The 20,742-nt window shown below is 42.9% G+C and overlaps 1 protein-coding gene across 2 annotated transcripts in view; it reads left to right on the top strand.

The window, feature by feature from the left end:
* The window catches only part of Slc1a2 (solute carrier family 1 (glial high affinity glutamate transporter), member 2), a 126,074-nt gene that overhangs the window by 15,183 nt on the left and 90,149 nt on the right, over positions 1-20,742 (top strand). Inside the window, exon 1 of one of the 2 annotated variants that reach the window (XM_013019616.1) lies at positions 112-393. The exons of the other annotated variant lie outside the window; for it this stretch is intronic. The gene's annotated coding sequence lies outside the window, so the exon portion shown is untranslated. Of the gene's footprint in view, positions 1-111; positions 394-20,742 lie in introns of those variants that run through there. 2 annotated transcript variants of the gene reach the window in all.

Raw genomic sequence — 20,742 nt, 5'->3', positions numbered from 1 at the left:
GCCTATCCCATTCATCCAGCAGGGGGCGAGGCGGAGCCATGTGCTGCCAGCTGCAGGGCTACGGGGATTTTCCTGCAGGGCTGAAGCTAGAGCCAGAGGGCAAAGCGTCCTTTCCCAGGCCAGCACCAGCTGTTGCCTGGATTTTTAAGAAGGGAAGTCCTACCACTTTGGTTGTTTGCATTCCAAGTGACCTGGAGTTGTTAACTCAGCCACAGACTCAGAGCTTTCTGGAGGGCAGAACCACACTGGGACACCTGTGGCTGGTGAAGACACCCAGGAGGCTGGGAGAGAGTGAACAGCAGACACCACTTACTGTCCCACTGCCTCTTCCTCACCTTGCCCTTATCCTCTCAGCTTCTCCCTGGGAGAAGATCCACTGGTTCTGCAGCTCAGGTATGTCCAAACTGTTCTGTCCTACTGTGGAAGTTTGTCAGGGGAAGGTGGCCGCCATGGAATAGACGTAAAGCATGGGGGAGGGGGCCTTGAGGGATTAAAGAGAACATTTTGAAAGGGTGGAAAGAACCCAGAATAAACAAGACAAGAATGGCAGCATGAAAGCAGTTATTCTTTTCAAAATGACTAACCAGCCACCCCAGAAGACGAGCTGGTGATTCAACCCAGTTGGCAGCAGAATTAACGCAGGGTTGAAAACACTGTGTTTTGGCATAAGGACCCACTCCCTCAGGAGTCTGGGGTTCATCCTCATGTCCGTATGTTTATCTAAAGAGAACTCTTCTCTTTGCCTTTGAGCTAAGCAGCTGAGGCACGCCGATGAGCTGACGGCTTGCCCACATGTTCAGAAGGCAGGCAAATTCTGATTCTACCAGCTGTGGCTTTCATGTCTCATCAAGAAGCATTTTAAATGGCCTTTGAGAGCCCCGTGTCTTTAGATCACAGTATAGTTGTTGAATAAATACATGAAAGTGGTTGAAAAGCTCTCTCTGGATGGTGCCTTTTAACATGAGCACTTGTGGTTTCTTTTTAAAGATAATCTCAAGTTATCTGGGTGTAAACAAGGAAGTAAAGCAAGTTCCTGACTTGGGCACTTTTCCGTGGATTACTGTTTGAGTCTTACCATCTTGGAATTTTTGATAGCAAGGGGCTTTTTGCCCCTTGTCATTTTGCCTTATACACCACCCACTGATTGTGTGGCTGTATCTTCTGGGAAGCCCGACTTGTCCAGGCTTAACTGATGTATTATTCTCAAGGGTGACAGAGAATGTCATGAACAGGAAAGATGGCCCCTTGCGGTGATCTAGAATAGGAGATACTCTGCACAGAACAGCTGGGAGGCAGCATGGCAGGCATGCATAATGATAGGTATTTTGGCTGAGAAAGATGCAAGTAAAAGTTCCTGTTCTGTTGTTCATTATCCTGTATATGATGTCAGGAAAGTAATCAGTCTCTCTTAGAGTCAGGATTTTTTTTTTTTTAAAGTAGGGATAACAGCACCCACCTGATGGGGAGCTAAAGAAAATTCAGACAAGACACTTGTGAAGTGCTCAGCACAGTACCAGGAATGTGGATTATTTCTTGTAATGATAACTGTCATTTTTCTTCTTGGAATTGTACTACCCAGTCCCTTTATGCTTGCGAAACTTAAATCGTTTTCCTTTAGCCTCTAGATTTTACAAATCACTTTGCTATCCTGTGGTGAACACCCACATGTAAGTTAGTTAAATCCACCCCACACCCTAGGTGATAAGATTAGAATGTAGGTCTGGATCCTTTGATCATATGAGTAGTGTGTTTGCATTTTCAAAGGTTTGTTTGTAGATTCTTCTATTATGAACTTTTAATCCTTCAACTATTTTTACTCACTACACTTGTAACTCCCAAATGTAGAGTGTTGTTTACTTTCCCTTACTCCAGAAGGGTGTCATATGAGTCAGCTTAATTCAGACATTATATGCTTAGAATCTCACAGGTTAAGGGCTCAGTCCTACAAGCCTACCTTCATTTCCAATGCCATAAATCCAGGAGCTTTCCATGTCCTGCCCTTCTGCTCTGTAATTCACTAGAGCAGCTCACAGGATTGTCAATACATTTGATTCATGTTTCTCAGTTTGTAATACAGCATACAATTCAGGAATAGCCCAGGGGAGACAAGACACAGGGCCAGGAAAATGGGAATCGTAGAGAGCACGCAGAGCTTGGCTGACTTTTTACATATCCCACCTCCCAATACCTGAGTGTGTCCATCAACCTAGATGCCCCCAATGCCATTCTTTTGTTGTGTTGGCAGAGGCTTTGTTATGGGGACCCAATTGATTAAGTCATTGGCCACTGGTGCTCCTCTTCTCTCCCTGGGAAATTTGGGGTGGACTGAAAGTCCTTGGTCTTTCTGGTGACCGGCTCATTCTGAAGCTATCTGAGGATCTTCAGCCACCAGTCACCTGATTAGCATACAAAGATACTTATCCTATCACTACATTAAGATTCCAAAGATTTTAGGTATTTATCAGTAACCTGGGACTAAAGCCGACTATTTTTTAAAAAAACTATATCACAACTCTGTCATAATATCCTCCCTGTGAAGTTAACACCAATAGCCCTAACAATTGGTCGTCCAAGATTCCCAATACCTTAAGGCACATCAGGAGTATTTAGTCAGTAATTTTGGAGTGGAAGATTCAGATGAGTTTGCTCAGCTGGGGAAGATATGACGAACATTGTAATTATCAGATGAGTAGGGATGTGGGGTAAGGAAACAATGTGCAACAGAAAAAGATGGTTCAATCTCCCAATTAAAACACAAACATGCACATGCACACTCACACACACACACATGCAATTAAGCACTCAAAAATTTCTATGTGATTATTTTTTTCAGACAAATCTGGTAGTTAGAAAGACTTTTGTTCCTGATGCTATTGTTTTTCATGTTTTCTTTCCCTTAAATTGTCATATGATGCTCATTATTTTTTCAGAGTTGAACATACATGGTATATAACAGCAGTAAGCCACATTAAGAGATTCAATAGTGGTAAAAAGTTTGTCCACAATACATTCATTCACTTTATATAAAGTTAATGTGTGTGTGTGTGTGTGTGTGTGTGTGTGTGTGTGTGTGTGTGCGTGCACATGCACACACCAGTTCTGGGGCTTGAACTCAGGGCCTCACACTCTTGCTTCATTTTTTCTTTCAAGGCTGGCATTCTACCATTTATGCCTTACTTCCACTTCTGATTTTTTGACTGGCTAATTGGAAGTAGAGCGTTTCATGGACTTTTCTGTCCATGCTGGTTTCAAACCTTGATTCTCAGATCTCAGCTTCCTGAGTACCTAGGATTACAGAAGTGAGACACTGCCACCCACCTCATTCATTATCAAGATTTTACAAGTCTGTATCATTCATTATCTCACTTACCTGCAATAAATAACCTTTAGCCTTAGGCCATATCATAATAGATGAATACTTACATTTCAAACTATATTATATTTCATTATAGATGCATACTTACATTTCAGTACATTTTTATATAAAGATAGGAATGTAGTCTAAAGATTATGCTCAAAGATATTTAAAGATGAATATATTTTTTCACTTAACAATGTTGAACATGTGAATAAGTGAATCTATGTGTTTGTTTAATGGCTCTATGTTGGTTTCCATTTTGCAGATACACCATGACTTCGAAACCAATCTCCTACTGTTGGATATTGAGCTGGATTCTAATTTTTCACTCTTATAAATAGCTTGTCTATACAAGATAGGCTACCCTTGCTAATTTCATTATTTCCTTAGGCCAGATTGTTAGAAATTGCTATGCTCATACTGGACTGTCCAATTATGCAGTCTTGGTGTTGGAGGTTCCCAAACCCAATTCTCTCTTTTTTTCCCCCAGTCAACTTCACATCAGTGTTAAATAATTAACTGCAAAACTAAATGGCTCAGGTTAATTTTAGATTTTTCATCACATGACCAAAACCTGAACCAAAGTTCAGGTTGCTGTGTTGAATCTTCATATTTTATATGCTTTCTCTGACAACCCACACCAATCTATACTGAAAATATCATATTCTTTTATATTAGGGCTTTTATAAATATTGCAGGACATTCTCTGATTTATGTATAATTATACAGATCTCACACTGTTATTTCTAAATGTTTACTTTTCTTAACTGATTGCTTTGGGCAAAAAAGTGTCCAGTTTATGTTGATGTAACAAACTATCTGAAGCTGAGTATTAACTTATAAAGATGCGTTTGAGGCATGATTCCAATAGTAACAAGGTACAAATGGAGGAAGGCATCAACTTTGTGGGCAAAAACTCTCTTAGCTGTTTTATTGCAGAGGCTGTTTTGTGGCAAGGGAATGGCTGCATGCAGGAGAAACCCAGTACACAGGGCAGCCTTGTTTTCTAACAACTTGCTCTCTTGGGACCTAACTAACTGCTGTGAAACCTGACTCACTCTGTGAGGCCAGCATCATTAGTCCATTTATCACTTCAAGTTTTTACCACTTTACTACCCCCACCACTTCACTACCACCACCACCTTTTTTTGTGGTCATCTAGATTTTGTCCCTAAGTCTATGGTAGTAATATCCATATAACAAAGCAAGATGGTGGATTAAGGAATTTTGGATACATGAAGCAGGGGAAACCCTATGCTTTGCCTTAATTGTCTGATAGATCAAAGTCAACATATTTGGGCCAAATAATGAAAATTATTTATCATAGTTTCCTATATGACTTTTGGAGGCATTTGTAGGGAGTCTAGTACCAAAGGTTAATGCTTGACTTGACTTCCTTAGGGACAAAGGGAGATTAAATTGGACAGATGGCAGGATGGGGAAAAGGGGAGGAGGGAAGAGGAGCAGTAAGGCAGTGCTAAATGCAAATGTGGGTGGTCCTGCCCTTTCCAGACTGTAGGAACAGATTGCAAGCTAAACAGTTTTATTCCAGAAGTAACTTGCAGGCAGATGCAAATAAATTTGCATCTAGAAAACACTTCTAGAACATGTGGTCTTCTAGAACATTTGGTGGGCCTGCCGTGGGCAAGTGATAAGGGCTAGCAAGGTGTCCTTCCTTCCTTGCAGGAAACTCTGCATGGGTTCTTCAGAATAAAAGTTCCCTCTGATTCTTGAACGGCCAGAGGGGGTTAAGTAGATAAAGCATAGCTTAAGTTTTCTGCTACTCAAAGGAAGATTTTTGACAGTAGTTAACACTCTGAACACATTGTATTTCTGACACACCAGGTAATTTCTATTAACAGATAAACTAGGCTTACCAAATATCTGTTTAAGAAGTCCACAATGCACTGTAGGGTTGCTATAGACTTAGTACCTTTTGAAAAGGACTGCTTTTGGGGATAATCCTTCAAGTCTGAGCTATGTTTCTTTGGACAAATTCAGACCATCTTTTCATTTCACTCACTTTAGAATTAAGAGCGATGATGAGTCGATATGAAGGCTGAAATGAATGCGAAATTGGCTTACATATTGTGTTTCTACTTGTTGTCACCATGAACTCAGAATGTTCTAGAACATTTGGTCCTGCCCCTCATTCTCCTGAGGCCCAAGGTCATAGTAGAGTGGGCTAGGATTTTAATCCCAGTTCTGCCGCTGGTTGCTGCACCAGAAACCATCATTATAACTCAGCGTGATTGTGAGTTTTCAGGACTCAGAGAAAGAAAATGAAGTTCTCTCATGTCTTAGTTCATTTGAACTGCTATCAAAATCCCAGAAATGGGCTGGCTATAAATAACTGAAGTTTTGTTTCTCACCATGGATGATTACATGTCCATGGGAAGGTGGGACAGATACAGTGTCTTGGGAGGACCTGTTTCTTGATTTCCTTTTTTGTTTGTTTTTTGGTCAGTTGTGGGGCTTGAACTCTGGGCTTGGGTGCTCTCCTTGAGCTCTTCAGCTCAGGCTAGTACTCTACCACTTGAGCCACAGTGCCACTTCTGGTTTTCGGTCATTAATTGGAGATGAGTCTCATGGCCTTTCATGTCCGGGCTGGCTTTGAACTGTGATCCTCACATCTCAGTCTCCTGAGTAGCTAGGATTACAAGCATGAACCACCGGCGCCTGGCTCTTTCTTGATTTTTTGTAGGTGGCACCTTCTCATTGTGTTCAAACAGAAGGAGAAAATGAATTCACTTGGCCCCTTTGTAAGGGCACTAATCTTATTCATGGGGGCTCCACCCATGTGACCTTATCACCTCCATAACCTATCTCCTAACACCATCACCTGGGAATTAGGATTTTAATACAAAGAGTCTGGAGGAACACAAACCTTCCAACCATGGCATTATACTCCAAGCTGAAGACTGGAGCTCAGGCATACTCAGAGCTCTTCCTTTTTCTTCCCAGAACATACACTTTAGAATATGTGTTGCCTTCTTTATCTGCATCCTTCCCATTACTTTGGTCCCTCTCTTCCCAGATGCTGGGATTTCTGGGACTTTCCGTCAGCATGGTCCTGTTGCACCTGGATATCTTGATGGCAGGGTGAGGTGGACAGAGTCAGGCTTCCCTTTGCTCCCTCTTCCTTGGTTCTGCTGCCCCCCCCCTCTGTCCAGTGGTTCTATCAGAGACTAAACAATGAATAAACATGTAAAACCGAGCTTAAGAGAAAAACTTTATTAAACTTTTTGGGGAGGTCTATTGAGAGATAACTTACTCTTTGGGTGTCAGGATCAAGTTCTGTTCTCAGAAATCCTCTTTCTTCCAGTCCTGCACCAGCTAATCTCAAGGCCTACCTGTAGGGATCGGGGTGACCTGTGGAGTCACCGTCTCCATGGTTGTCTACCCTGGGCTGTTCTTGAATCAAAGCTAATCATTATGGGCAGTACAATGGGGTATCTGCTGGAAGAATGCTGCTCTGGCCCAATGTAACAACTCCCCTCTTGTGGTTTTCTGGGATCCTTTGTGAAATTATAAACCGTGACTCCCACCTACTACAAGAAAAGGAGGTTCTGGAGGTGGAGGCCAGCAATCAGTGGTCCTGAGAAACAGGGAACTTAGGAGAAAAATACTTTTTTGTGTGTGCCAGTCCTTGGGTTTGAGCTCAGGGTCTAGGCACTGTCCCTGGGTTTCATTTTGCTCAAAGCTAGCACTTTACCATTTGAGCCACCGTGTCACTTCTGGCTTTTTCTGAATAGTTTATTGGAGATAAGGCTCACAGGCTCTCCTGTCAAGGCTGGTTTCAAATGTGATCCTCAGATCTCAACCTCCTGTGTAGCTAGGACTACAGGCACGAGCCACCAGTGCCCAGTGAAAACTGCTTTTTAAAGGCAAATGTAATTTGCATGTTTAGGTCCTTCTATCACAAAAACCACTTGCCTTTCTCATGCAAAGTCTTTCTTTCTTTCCTCTTTAGCTTTCATTGCATGACCACTGGCTACCAAGTCATAAGAATAGGACTCAATAAAGAGCCAGTTGCTAGCTACTAGGAATGACCCTGTTCACTCCTCATAGCTGGACGATATCCCAGCTTTCAGGTCCTTCCTGTCCTTGCTGGTGGGATGGAGGTCTTGCAGAAGAACCTACAATGAGGCTATGGCATGAACTCTCAAGGGACAAAAAAATAGTCAGCCCACCTGGTCTATTCTAGTTCTTTCTGTTGGCTTACTCCGTAATTTTTTTTAAAACGTTAAAGTTCATGCTCCTGGTACTGAAACTGGAGAATTTTCTTTTTCCATTGAGAGAGTTAAATTAGTTATCTGCACTTTCATGTATTTTTTATCAGTTTTTTTTCTTTTGTGATATTGAGATTTGAACTCAGGACTTACACTTGCTAGGCAAACACTCTACCACTTGAACCATGCTTCCAGCATTCCATTTATTTGAAGAGTGGCCATTTGCTTCAACAGATTCAGGTGAGGCTTCTAATCTGCATACTACCATCCCACAGATGCCCAGAGTCACAGATGCCCAGAGCCAGGCAGCAGTTCACTGTACTACCTGAGCATCACATTCCAACCAAAACATTAGTATAGGACACCTGGCACCAATAAACAACATGGTGATGCTAGCACTAGCAACTTATTGGACCATGACTTGGCCTCTTGAGGCTTCAGATTCCTCCTCTATCCCTATTAGAAACTGAGGATAATAGCACCTACTTTGGTGGGTCCAAAGGACAGTTATGTGTCATTTGACCAGTGCTGGGACATGTGATGATTTAAAAGCAACTGCATGGAAGCCCCGTTGTGTTCATATCCCTTGACGACATCAACCCTTAACTCTAGAAGTAGAAAACCTTCAAAATGTATTTATGCCACATTTGTGCACCATCTCCTCCTTCCCTTCTTCCCCACCCCAGCATACATGGACACCATGCTGCAGCTGAATCTTCTAGAACAGAGGATCCTGAGGATGCCAAGGCTAGAAGGACATTGAAAGGCCCAGGGCATAGTCCAGCAGACTTTCTCAAGACTCTGCTGCCCTTGAGAGAAAGAGTGTGGGAACCCAGAGCCTTCTCTTTCAGCAGGCAAAGGGTGGGCCTCTGGAGCTCCAGGCCTCTCAGATGTCTGGTCTGGCAAGAAAATGTTTGAATAACAAACTTAATAAGCATTTACCTGCTGTTTGGTTCAGGGAATTCCTAATAGTCTGGGCCTGATTGTCCGGCAGGGCCCTTTGCCCTAAACAGTAAAGCAGTAGGCAAGCTCTTACCTATCCCTGTGACTTCTGTAACCCTGGACACAGGGGGTCGCTGCAACACCACTTTTGCTCAAAGACAACTGCATGCTCTCCCCAGCTGACCAAACCCTACCGTTCTGCTCCCTAGTTTTATATTGGCCCGAGTTTATATTTTGTGTCTTCCTGTGGGAAGGTCAATGGAGGTTTCACAACAGACTAGCTTTTTCAATGAAATTATGCAAGCATAATACAAAAATTTACAAGTAGGTATAAGTAAATAGAATTCTATTTGCCCTGTAAGAATAATGTTCAATAGCTACAGGCTTGCACATACACACCACACAACATACACAATAGGCTGGTTATGAGTGATTTTCATTTGTTTACCAAGATAAGGTATTGCTCGGCAAACTATTTCATTATTTGCTCTTTCTCTTTAAAAAAAAAAAAAACAGGTCCAGGAAACCTTTTCCCACACATTGTTTTCCAAGTGACTTTGAATATCTGAGACTATGTAATCTGGTGTTGAAGTTCCTAAGAGCTGGGAGTTGAAAATGGAAGACATTAAAATGTCAATCTTAGTGTAAATTCCTAAGCTTGTGCATGCAGGGAACTGATGAATGCTTTGCATTTTGGCTACTCCAAGAGCTGCATCTAGCTGATGGGTAGATGGCAGGTAACTTTTCCTGAAAGAGGAAGAGAACTCAAACCCCTAAATTCCCTGAGAAGATCCATTCCTGACCCACTACTGTCCTCCTTTCCCACTGGGGTGACTGATGCTCAGGTTAAGATGCTCTTGGTTAAGAAAGATGAGACATAGCTTTGGGGAACAGGAAAGTACACATAAGAAGAGCTAACACACAGGCTTTGTTTAAAGATGGGTGAGGGTGCAAATCCTGATCTGTTACCTCCCACTCATCTTTATAACCTCAGGCAAACAAATCACTCAGACTGTCATTTGTAACATGTGCACAATAAAATGCCATTTGCAAGACTGTCTTCTGTATTGTCAGGAACACACAGAGGCAGCCCTCTGAATCTGTGGGCTTCACACCCATGCATTTTATCAACCGCAGATTGAAAATACTGGAAGAAAATGAATCAGATCTGCTGAACACACACACACACATTTTTTCTTGTCACGATTCCTTAAACAATGCAACCTAACAACAGTTTATATAACATTTACATTGTATTAGTATTATAAGTAATAAGAGAGGTGATGTGAATTACATGGGATGATTTGACATTGGTTATATGGCCAACACTGCACTCTGTCCTACCATGGATTTGAGTATCCTCAGATCTCAATGTCCATGGTGTGGATAGAGGTTCTGGAGCCAGTACCTTCCAAATTCCAAGGGACAATTATACCTATGATACAACACAATTACTGGCAGATAATAAGTGTCCTATATTCTGTTAGGGGCTGTACAACTTTTTTTTGCAAGGGCTAGATAATGAGTATGATTGTGTGTGTGTGTGTGTGTGTGTGTGTGTGTGTGTGTGTGTGTGCTTGCTTGCTTGCTTGCTTGCTTGCTTGCTTGCTGGTAGTGGAACTTGAACTCAGCACCTCATACTTTTGCTTGGCTCTTCTGCCCAAGGCTGGTATTCTACTACTTAATCCACAGCTCTACTTTGGGCTTTTGGGTAATTAATTGGAGATCAATGTCACACTGACTTTTCTACCCATACTGTCCTTGAACTGTGATCCTCAGATCTCCACCTCCTGAATTGCTAGAATCACATGCATGAGCCACCAGCACCTGGCTTTACATAATGAACATTTTTAGAGTTTGTACATGGCTGTATATGTTGTGTTATAACTATTCACATCTATCATTAATGGACTATATATCAAGGAATGTGTGGCTATATTTCAATAATACTTTATTTGTAAACAACAACAACAAACCCTATGGATTTGACCCAATAGATTAACATTACTTGAAATCAGTCCTGTTCAATATAAATAGAACAGGAGTCCATATAGAATATTGTTTTCTCAAAGGCACACTATAAAAGGCGAGAGAAAAGAAGTGAAATTAGTTGAAGAATACCTTTTATTTACCTCAATGTAATCAAACTATTATTGCTCCAACAGGTAATTAATATAAGAAATCATTAGCCAGACATTTTCTGTAAATTTCAAAATTCTGTAAATTTCTGTGTGTTTTACACTTATAACATGTCATCTCAAACTGGTGATATTTGGCAATGTCAGAAAGTGGGGGTGGAGGTATATGAGTGACTTGATCCAACAAAGGCTTCTCAAAGAGCAGTCATGCAACTTAGAGGACTGATGTTAACTCACTAGAAAAAAAAAATCAAGTTTTAGAAATGAAAAGGAATAGAAACTACTAGAGTAGAGTAGACCTCTTATATCCTTGGCTTTGTTTGCTATCATTTTTATTTTACCTGTAGCTAACCAGAAGGGGAAAGAGAGAGAGAGAGAGAGACAGAGACAGAGACAGAGAGACAGAGAGAGACAGAGAGAGACAGAAAGGAGAGAGGCTCATTCACATGTTATAGTATATTGTTAGAATTGTTCCATTTTATTTAGTTGTTGTTATCTCTTGTGTTTAGTTTATAAGCTTTATTCTAGGTATACATGTAGGAAGGAACATAAAATACGGAGTTTGTAACCATCTGTGATTTCAAGTACCCAGTGAGGGTCTAAGAACATGTGTCCCGTGGATAAAGGCTAAGTCAGGATCACTGCACACTGCACGTGAAAGAATATCAGTGCTTGCTTACAGTTCTGTGTATGCATGGGCCTCTTTTGTATGCTGTGTATGTGTGTGTGCGCACACACATACATGCTCCTGAGCAGTTTGCTCTTGTGTTACATACATGTGTGTATGCACTTGCGCATGTGTGCTGTGTGTGCACGTTCCTGTGTGTGTGCTTAAATGTATGATCTGTAATATGATGAGATACAGTATAGAAGACAAGTATATTTTTTTTCTGTGAATTGTGGTCAAAGGTGGTTGAAATCCACTGCTTCTATGCTAAAGTCAAGTCATTTTTTTTTGTTTGTTTATTTGGCAAATTGAAATGAGATGTTTCTTTCCTCCTCAGGCTGTGCTGCGATTGGGCCAGAGTTATCTGTTGATAATGCCAAATGAATGTCTAAGAGCAGCCAAACTAGTTACTAAATATCTCGATGGCCATTTGAATACACAAATCAGAACCCCAAACCCTAAGCTTCGTTATAGAATTCGTTTAAAGGGATTCTCACTTATCAGAAAGCAAACTGAAACCCAGAAAGGGAAAATAGTTAAGACTTGAGGTCCCCCAAAGGGAATGTGGGAGGCCCAGCTCCTCTCGCCTGTTAGCTGAGGCCCTGGGTGGGAATCAGGGTTAACCCACTCAGCAATTTCAGTGTCTTGAATTAGTGTTCCTTGGAACATCTGAATATAAGGAATAAAAGTTAAAAATGTATCCCTAGCGTTTTGGAGAGATAGGATAGAGATAAGAGGGTTACCAGTCAAGGCCAGTTTGGACAAAAATTAATAAGATCTTATCATAGGCACACACCTACAGTCCCAGCTATGTAGTAGGTATATGAGAGGTAAGCAGATTGAGGTCCAGGGCTAACCCAGACAAAGCAAGAGACCCTATCTGAAAGAAAAAAACAAACAAACAATTAAAAACAGCAGATCTAGAACCATGGCTCCAGTGGTTGAGTACAGAAATAGTAAGTACAAAGTCTACTATGGTCAATTAAAGAACTACATTCTAAAAAGTATATTGCTTGAAGCCATACCTCCTCTTACCTCTCTTTCATTGATTGTTCTGCAACATTTCTGAGCATTCGAGGTGGGACACATGCCCTGTGTCATGTGTCAGCCTGGTCCATACCATCAGTGTGCAGTGCAGAGGAGCTGCTTGCTCCCTTTCCTTCCTTTTCCAGGAAGCAGGGCCTGGGATGAGCCGGTGATGGGAAGAGCTTCCTGAGTCTGGCTTGTGTCTTCTCCAGGAAGGAGAGAGTGTGAATGAAGCGGGTAAAGCCCGGGGTTCTCCCAGGTCTTCAGCGATGCGATGGGAGGCAGAATGGGTCTCTATGGCTCACTTGCTTTTTCCTTTTTCAGTGAATATTAAAGTCATTTCCTTGAATAAGTTCTGAGAAATTTCCTAAGTAGAATCTATTTTCCTCCTGTCTCATAGCATTAGGATGTAGAAATAACGGCCTTTGTATGGAAGTTGACTGGGCTCGAAACCCTGCTTGTATCACTTCAAATCTAGGTTTGGGCCATATGCTTTGTGTCTTGGCTTCAAACTCCAACCACCCCCCCTAAAATGGAGTGATAATCCAAACTCATAAGTGTGATACAGGCTAGTCCAGAGAATGCATGCTAAGAAAACAGTGGTTACGTGTGCAAATTGCTTTTGGATATAAATTTTTGATGTAGGTAAATTTTCCCGATAGCAGCTAATCAAATCTAGTCATGGAATGTATTGCTGTCATTTCCTCTTTCTTCCAGAAGGGTGCAGTGTGGCGCTAAGAAAGGTGTGTGATCTCCCTTAAGGTTCTGATATTTAACAGCTCATGTTGTGTTTTCAAAATCTTTTCTCTTACTGTTCCCAACTAGTCTTACACATGAGGTATCCTCAGAATGCAATATTCACAGAAAAACACATCCCGGGTATAAAACCACCACCACAACTAAGTCTTTCGGTTGTTGCCATGGTAGCCAAACATTCTCCTGTCAATCATCCTGTAGTGAAGTGTTACTGAGCTCTGCTCAGGACCCAGTCAGTGAATGCATCCATTATTGGCAGTGGGGACAGGGAGGTAGGTGGTTTAGTGACTTGGTAGCAAACAAGGACACAGTGAGGGGAAGTGAACAAAGTTATTACTGCTCTCCCAGTGCAGGGAGTAGATAAATATAAAGGTTCATACATTGTCTATATAAAATTAAGCCCTGTCATCTTTTCCACACTGTCTTCCAGCTCTTTCTCCCTCCCCCCACCCCCGCTTTTTTGTGCCATCCTGGGCTTGAACGCAGGGCCTGAGCACTATCTCTGAGTTTTTCTTAGCTCAAGGCTAGCACTCTACTACTTGAGCCACAGCTCTACTTCCAGCTTTTTTATGCTAATTGAAGATAAGAATCTCATACCTCATGATCCCATACTCTGATCTCAGCTTGAGTAGCTAGGATTACAGGTGTGGGCATGACACTCAGCTTTTTCCTCTTTCTTCCTCTCTTCTTCTTGCTTTCTTTCTTTCCTGCCTTTCTTCCTTCCCTTCCCTTCCCTTCCCTCTCTCCCTCCCTCCCCTCCCTCCCCTCCCTCCTTCCCTTCCTTCCTTCCTTCCTCCCTTCCTTCCTTCCTTCCTCCCTCCCTTCCTTTCCTTTCCTCCCTTCTCTCTTCTCCCTCCCTTCCTCCCTCCCTCCCTCCTTTCCCTACCTCTACTCCCTTCCCTTCCCTGCCTCCCCTTCCTTCCCTTCCCTCCCTTCTCTCCCCTCCCCGCTCTCCCTCCCTTTCCTTCCCTCTCTCCTTCCCTTCCTCCCTTTCCTTCCCTTCCCTCCCTTCCTTTCCTTCCCTTCTCCTCTTTTCCTTCCCTTCCCTCCCTCTTTCCCTTCCTTCCTTCCTTCCTTCTCCCCTCCCTCCCCTTTCTTCCTTCCCTCCTTCCTCCCTTACACTCTCCCTACTTCCCTCTCTCGGCCTAAGTGCTCTTGTATTTAGAGGCTGCTTTGCTCCTTGTCTTCTATCTCCTGTCAGTGCTTCTAACTGTGATGAGACACATTCCACACTGAGCTCCAGCAGAGAGCCCCGGAAGTCCAAGATATAAAGAAATGGTTATGTAAGATTACTTCAGAGTTTCTGAGGAGAACCCTGGAAACCGGAGAGAAATAGCATTTAGCTGTGTGGTATTGAGGGACCATCCTTGGGAAAAAGTCTGGTGGGTGAGAAAATACCTGATCTAACCCATTGTAGAATTGGTATCTGAAGTAACTCATGGGTCTTGAATAGTGTATCTCTAAGGTTTTCTGAACAGATTAATTTACTGTTCTCTATGCCTCTCTGTAGGATCTTCTGCCTGGGAGAGTATGGGAGACAGAGAAGCTCTGCAACCTTGGGGGAAATTGCCTAACCTCTCTGAGCCTCAGTTTTCCCATCAGAAATCAGAAAGAGATAGTAGTATTTTTCTTGCAGGGCTGTCATGAAGAGAAAGATGAAAATCGTCTGAGATGTGCTTGTCATGTTACAGATGCTCAACACTGTTATCTCTGTTCTGTGTATTAAAAAGACCATTTTCCTAATTCATAACAAGGAGGGGAGAGCAGGGTTGCTTTAGGATGGAGATTTAGTGGCCTTTCTAAGTTACAGTTTAGAAAGGAACAAGGGAAAGATTTGATTTTATATGTTTCTATTTCATCTCTCCCATTGATTCACCCTAGAGCTTTGAACAATTATCCAGATAGAGTGAGATCTCATTGTGGAAAAATTGTTTTTAAATCACTGTATTTCTTGGCATGAAACCACATACTTGTATAAACCACATACTTCTGGAAAGTTTGACTAATTCACTCGCTATAGGGATTTTATCCTTAGGTATGTGCCTGATTTGTGGGTTCACAGTAACATGGGGAAAACCATCAACTGAGACTTTTGAAGCTGTGGGCTTCCAGCCTGGGCCATCACTTGGTCCTCTCTAGTAGTAGGTTTGATGACTATCTTTGTAAAATCTGCATAATTCCCCCAGGTCCTGTGGTTCCAAGTCTCTGTGTGATTGTTCAGTAAAACAGGCCCATGAATAGCCAAACTGCTATGATGATGCTTTTTTGCCTTGTGGAAACTTGGGAAATTGGGACAGAAATGTAAAAAGCACCTTGATAGGTGGGTATGTAGCTCCAGCCAGTAAATCAGCTTCTGTGATGAATCATATTCTGTAATCCACACAAGGTTTCCAGCTGACACTCTCTGAGACGTGTTTAGGATTCTTGGATCCGATGTGTATTCGTCATTTTGAATCATGTCCATGTGCTGTGTGTGCAGGTGGCCTGTGCTTTGGTCTGCCTTCTCCAAGAAGAAGGTGTGTCCTAGTCATTTCTCTGTAGGTTACTCTGCTAAGACTGGGGATATTCAAAGGATGAGATCAGAACTCACCAGGGCCATCTGAAAAGCAGTCACCTTCTGGATTCCATGTGGAATCCAAGGTCATCTGAAGTTGGGCCAGTGGGTGTTTTTACACACTTGCAGTTAAAATTCTTATAGTTTTATGGTATTGTTGGAAAAAACTCCCGCCCAGCTCTGCCTTTGCTGGTTTATCTCCAGCCTTCGATTGACCTTGCATTTGACAGGAGAGCTTCAATTATTTTGCTTCTTCTCCCAGGATTCCATGAGATACTATACCCAGCAAGAGGCTATCACCCTCTTTAATTTGCCCTAGAGCGAGTATGTTTATCTTTCCAGGAACTAAAAATTTCTGACTACCACAGAGGAGTGGGTAGGTCATTTCTGAACTTTGTTGTGTTGGGAGGAGGGGGCGGGGGGAGGTGTTAACATTAAGGACTTGTACTTTGGGAAAACATCAAGTATCTTCTTCATTAGAAATAGACTCATGATGTTCTACGGAGGCTAGCTAAGCAAATAACCAGTCTCGTTTCCTCCACCTCCATACACGTGTGACTTTGAAATCAAGTATTGTTTTCTGTTTCCTGAAGCTTCAGCAGGTGCTGTGAATCCTGCTTCTTGGAGCTCAGGGTGTCATTAGGAGCACAGCAGCCACCCTGTGAGGCTTAGCTTCTCCCTGCAGATCCTAAAAATACCCAGAGCACTGCAAACAAGCAGGAAGCCATGCGCGGGAGCCATGGCACTGGCTGCTAAGCCGCCTTAGCACTGACTCTGCAGGGAGAGCCCCAGGCTTACACGGTTCTTTCCTTGATTATCTTTACCTTTGATTCCCCACGACCTCTGTTTACACAGAAGAGGAGGGAGTTGTTGATGGAACAGAACTGAATAGAAAAGAGGAAAGGAGGAAACGACCAGAAAACTAGTTGGCACTGTCTTTCCCTGGCTCTTTATAGAACCTGAACAAAGATGTGTCAAGAGATCAGACCAGTCATGGGAGCAGCACAGATTAGCTGGGATTTAAAATAAAACTCTTTATCACAAGATCACCTAGAGTAACTCTCACGCATGTATCCATGAAGAGGCCCAAGGACTGCAACATTCAGCGAAGGTTAGTGTATCCCATGGACAAGGTGATGACTGGGATTATTCTCAAAGCCAAAACAAAAATCAAACTCCCCTTGGTGGAATACTTAGGTGAACTTGAATGATACAGGGAAGGGAAGATTTTCTGATAATGAATCAAAGATGAGTTCCATTTTGCAGGCTTGGGGAAGGCAGGGGGTTGACATCTAGTGCTGGTTGTCCTATCTAACAGTTGGGTGTTTTCATTTAATCTGAGTTCTTTTTGTTTTGTTTAAATTTAAGCCAGGGGTTTAAATAACAGTATCAGACAGGTTATGGAAATGTGTGAGTCGTAACAAATCTTTTATAGAATGTCTGGAGAATATGATGTCAGCTTAGTAAGATGAGGAATCTGAGCTAGTATGAACATCAGCAATTATCTCTTTTTTTTGATGATGTTTAAATACAACTGCTTAGATGTTGCTAATAATGATCATGGACAAGGGAGAAAAAGGCCGCAGCTTCTTCCCAAGTGGTGGATGCCTGAACTTCACAAAATATTTGCATTAACTTTTGGGAATCGCCACACGATTAAGAGACTGTCCAGAAGTTCTTCTCGGGGTCCTGGGATTTAAATTATGAAGTTAAGCCTGGAAGAATAAGCAGAAGTTAGTTAGTTCTGGGGACAGAATGTACTTCACATTGTTTCCATCCATACGTGAGTAGAGGAAGTGTTAAGTACCCAGGACATATGCTTCTCATTGGAAAATGCGATCAAATGTCTGTCTCTCCAGCCTGGATTTCTCATGGAAAAAAAAAAATCCTTGGAATCTTTTCAAGCCTCAAGCAAAGGCTCTGAGTTTATATCTGGCTAGGTAGCAGCTACCAAGGAACAAGTCAGAGGCAAGGGTGTCCGGCTATCTGCCTGCCTTTAAAAAACAATTTGCATTGCCTCCTTGAATTGCATCACCCAGATGTGGCTACAGGTTTAGAATAATCAGGGCAGCCTAATAGTTATATTACTAAGAGCAACAAGATCGGGCATTAACATAGCACTCCCCGTGTGCCAGGTACCAGGTTCTTTTCTGTGTGTTCTAAGTTGTTAGTGGGGGGTCTCAGGTTTGCTCTCTTGTCTTCTCCTTTTCCACCAAAATGAATCACATTGGCTATGCAACCTTCCCAAGACAGCCAATGTTAACTGCATCCTGACAGTCCATTTCCAAGGGAACTGAATTGAAGACAACGATGAGTTAAATGTTTGCTTAGAGATAGCCTGTTGATTGGTTAACAGTTAATTCAAGGCTCGAGACAATCCAGTTGGGGAAACTTCATTACAAGCAAAGACCTATTTTGTGTCTTCTGCCCTTTTGTCTTGCAGTGTGTTAGAAAAGTTCGTAATTGTATGCTGCTTTGTGGCTCTAAGTTTCATAACAAAGAGAGTGGATGACAGGGTTGCCCACAAAGACACACATTGCTGATGTGCCTGGAGAGGGTGAACTCCCAGAGATGTTAACAGATCAGCCTAGTTTGGTGGCTCTGTGAAGCTGCTTCTGACCAGCCAGAATCAAGCTTTTCTTTCAAAACAAATATGGGTGCAGATGGTTAGGACGGGACTTGTGGCGAAGTTGCAGTGTGGTGTGGGATTAGGTGAGTTCCTGCAGTGTGGGGTCTGAAGGTGAAGGAATGTAGATGAGTTAACCCAGCCCTTCGCTTCTGCAAGGAAGCAGCTCAGGACAGCCTGTGGAGGGTTTGGAATGCCACCCTCTGGGACACTGTCTTGGATAGACTAGAAGTGACAAGGTATTTTCTTTCCTGAGCTTCTTTTCTTCCCCTTCACCACCTGGCACATTTGGTTTAGCCTTTTCTTGTCTCAGAATTCTTGTCTCAGCATTCTTGAATGCTGGGGTATGCTGGAGAGGGAGGCCCAGCTGTGGACTCCCACCTCTGACCACCTGACCTTGGTGAAAGCCACATAGACAAATGTAAATGGCTCCCCCCTCTCCCTGTACCCCCAGTTGTCAACCCCAAAGAGCCTGCTCTTTACTTGTTTTAGACTGGAGCGTAAGTCTACTTCCTGCTAGACTAGGGCAGTGACTTTGGACACCCATCCTGTTTTTTGAGATTCTCTTCCAACCCATGAATATCATATTGAGCTGTGGAGCCTTTGCCAACTCTGGTCTGCTTCTTACTTGGCTGATGTGGCGTAGTTACCCACAATCAGCATGCACCTTTATGCCCATGCATGCTTACCTAACTTAGGGAGTTATTGCAGAAGAGAGCTGGACTGTGCTGGAGAAGGCCTATCCCTGCAAGATGGATGGTGTACTACTACTAAAGTAAGAAGAGGTGGAAGAATGTTCTAGTGTGCCTCCACCCCCACCCCCGCCCCTGTCATTTTGTGTGGAATGGGTGAACTCTGGAATCACACAGGGCTTAGGCTCAAGTCTTAGGCCTTGGAAAGATCAAATGTTAGTTTCTTTTCATTTGAAAAATGAGGCTAGGAACATTGTGTTTCTATCAAGGTGTTGTGCAGAGGAAATTGGATGCTCTGTGCATAGCTCCTACCCAGTTGATGGTTGAAGTTCATGGCACATGTCAGTACATATCAGCAATGACAGTGATTGTTGCTGACACCTCCAACACACCTGCAACACCTGCTGACAGCTTGAGGGAAGGCAGTGTGCACTTCCGCTCCACACCTCTGCCCATGCTGAGTCTTCTTCCCTTCCCTCTGTTCAAGTTTTACCTTATCTGATCTGTAATTCCTGATTGTCAACAACAGGATGCTTCATTTCTGCAGGGTCTATTTCTTAAATCCATTTTGACTTTTCTTAGCTACAGTTACATATTTGAGTTACTACCAGGCTGGGCCTGCCCCTCTGCCTCAGTATACACACCTGTCATTGCTACGCTGTAGTTATTGAAGAGTAAGGTGAGCTTTGAGCAGCCTGCAGAGTGCTTCATGCAATGAAGCCAATAACAAGTTAGAATTAATGTGTTGAAGCTGGGTGCCGGTGGCTCATCCCTGTCATCCTAGCTACTCAGGAGGCTGAGATTTGAGAATCATGGTTCCAAGCCATCCGAGGCAGCAAAACCCATGAGACTCTTATTTCCAATAAACTACTCAGAAAAAGCCAGCAGTACAAAGAGGCTCAGGAACAGCACCTAGGACTAGGGAGAAAAAGAATTAATGTGTTGAATATGGATAGGGAAATGAAGAACTCTTTTTAGGTGACTTTATTGGCTGTATGGCCCAGACTCGGGGGCTTGAGGGGTCTCATGCTTGGGAGAATGCTTTGAGGAGCAGCAGCAAGGCCGTTTCATAGGAGAATGTGTGTTCCACCCCCATGTGTTTCCTTTCTCTAAGTGGCCTGCTACCTCAGGTGTCCACACTCACGGCATAGGAATCCTCATGCCCGTCATCTCATGGGAGATGCCTGCTGACACCTTTCCATACAGGATCGAGTGAACAAATCCAAGTCATTCAGAATTCAGTGGTTGCTGAGGATAAGGAATGGTTTTTTTTTTTTTTTTTGGTCTTTTCTGTATCCCGGGGCTCCCAATAAAAGCCCAGAACTCTGCCAGAAGCTCGTTGGGTGTGCTGTGGGTGTCACCCTATGGTTGGTCCTGTGTACTTGGACTTTGCAAGCTTACTGTAACCTCAGGATGGAATACCTTGAGACCTGGTGGGCTATATTGAAAGATAGCCCACTCTGAACTCCACAACAAAAGGCATCCATCCATCACTTGAGTCCCCTTTCCCAGTTCTTTGAGTGGGCAATGGGAAAGAGAACTCCACCTGGGCAAGGTGTTATTTTTGTCACTCATCACAGCCCACTCTGGAGTAGGGCTTGATGTTTTTAAGTCCAGAGGGAGATGTGAGAAGGAGGTGGGGTAATCTAGGTTGCGTGCCCACTTCCACAGGTGAGCTTTGCTATAATTTTGACGAATGTTCTCCAGGTGATGATCCAAAAGAGAACTTAATTAAAATCAGGTGGGCAAGG

Source organism: Dipodomys ordii, unplaced genomic scaffold, assembly GCF_000151885.1.
Source record: "Dipodomys ordii isolate 6190 unplaced genomic scaffold, Dord_2.0 Scaffold46, whole genome shotgun sequence".
NCBI lineage: Eukaryota > Metazoa > Chordata > Mammalia > Rodentia > Heteromyidae > Dipodomys > Dipodomys ordii.
This window is presented reverse-complemented; position numbering and strand designations above follow the sequence as displayed.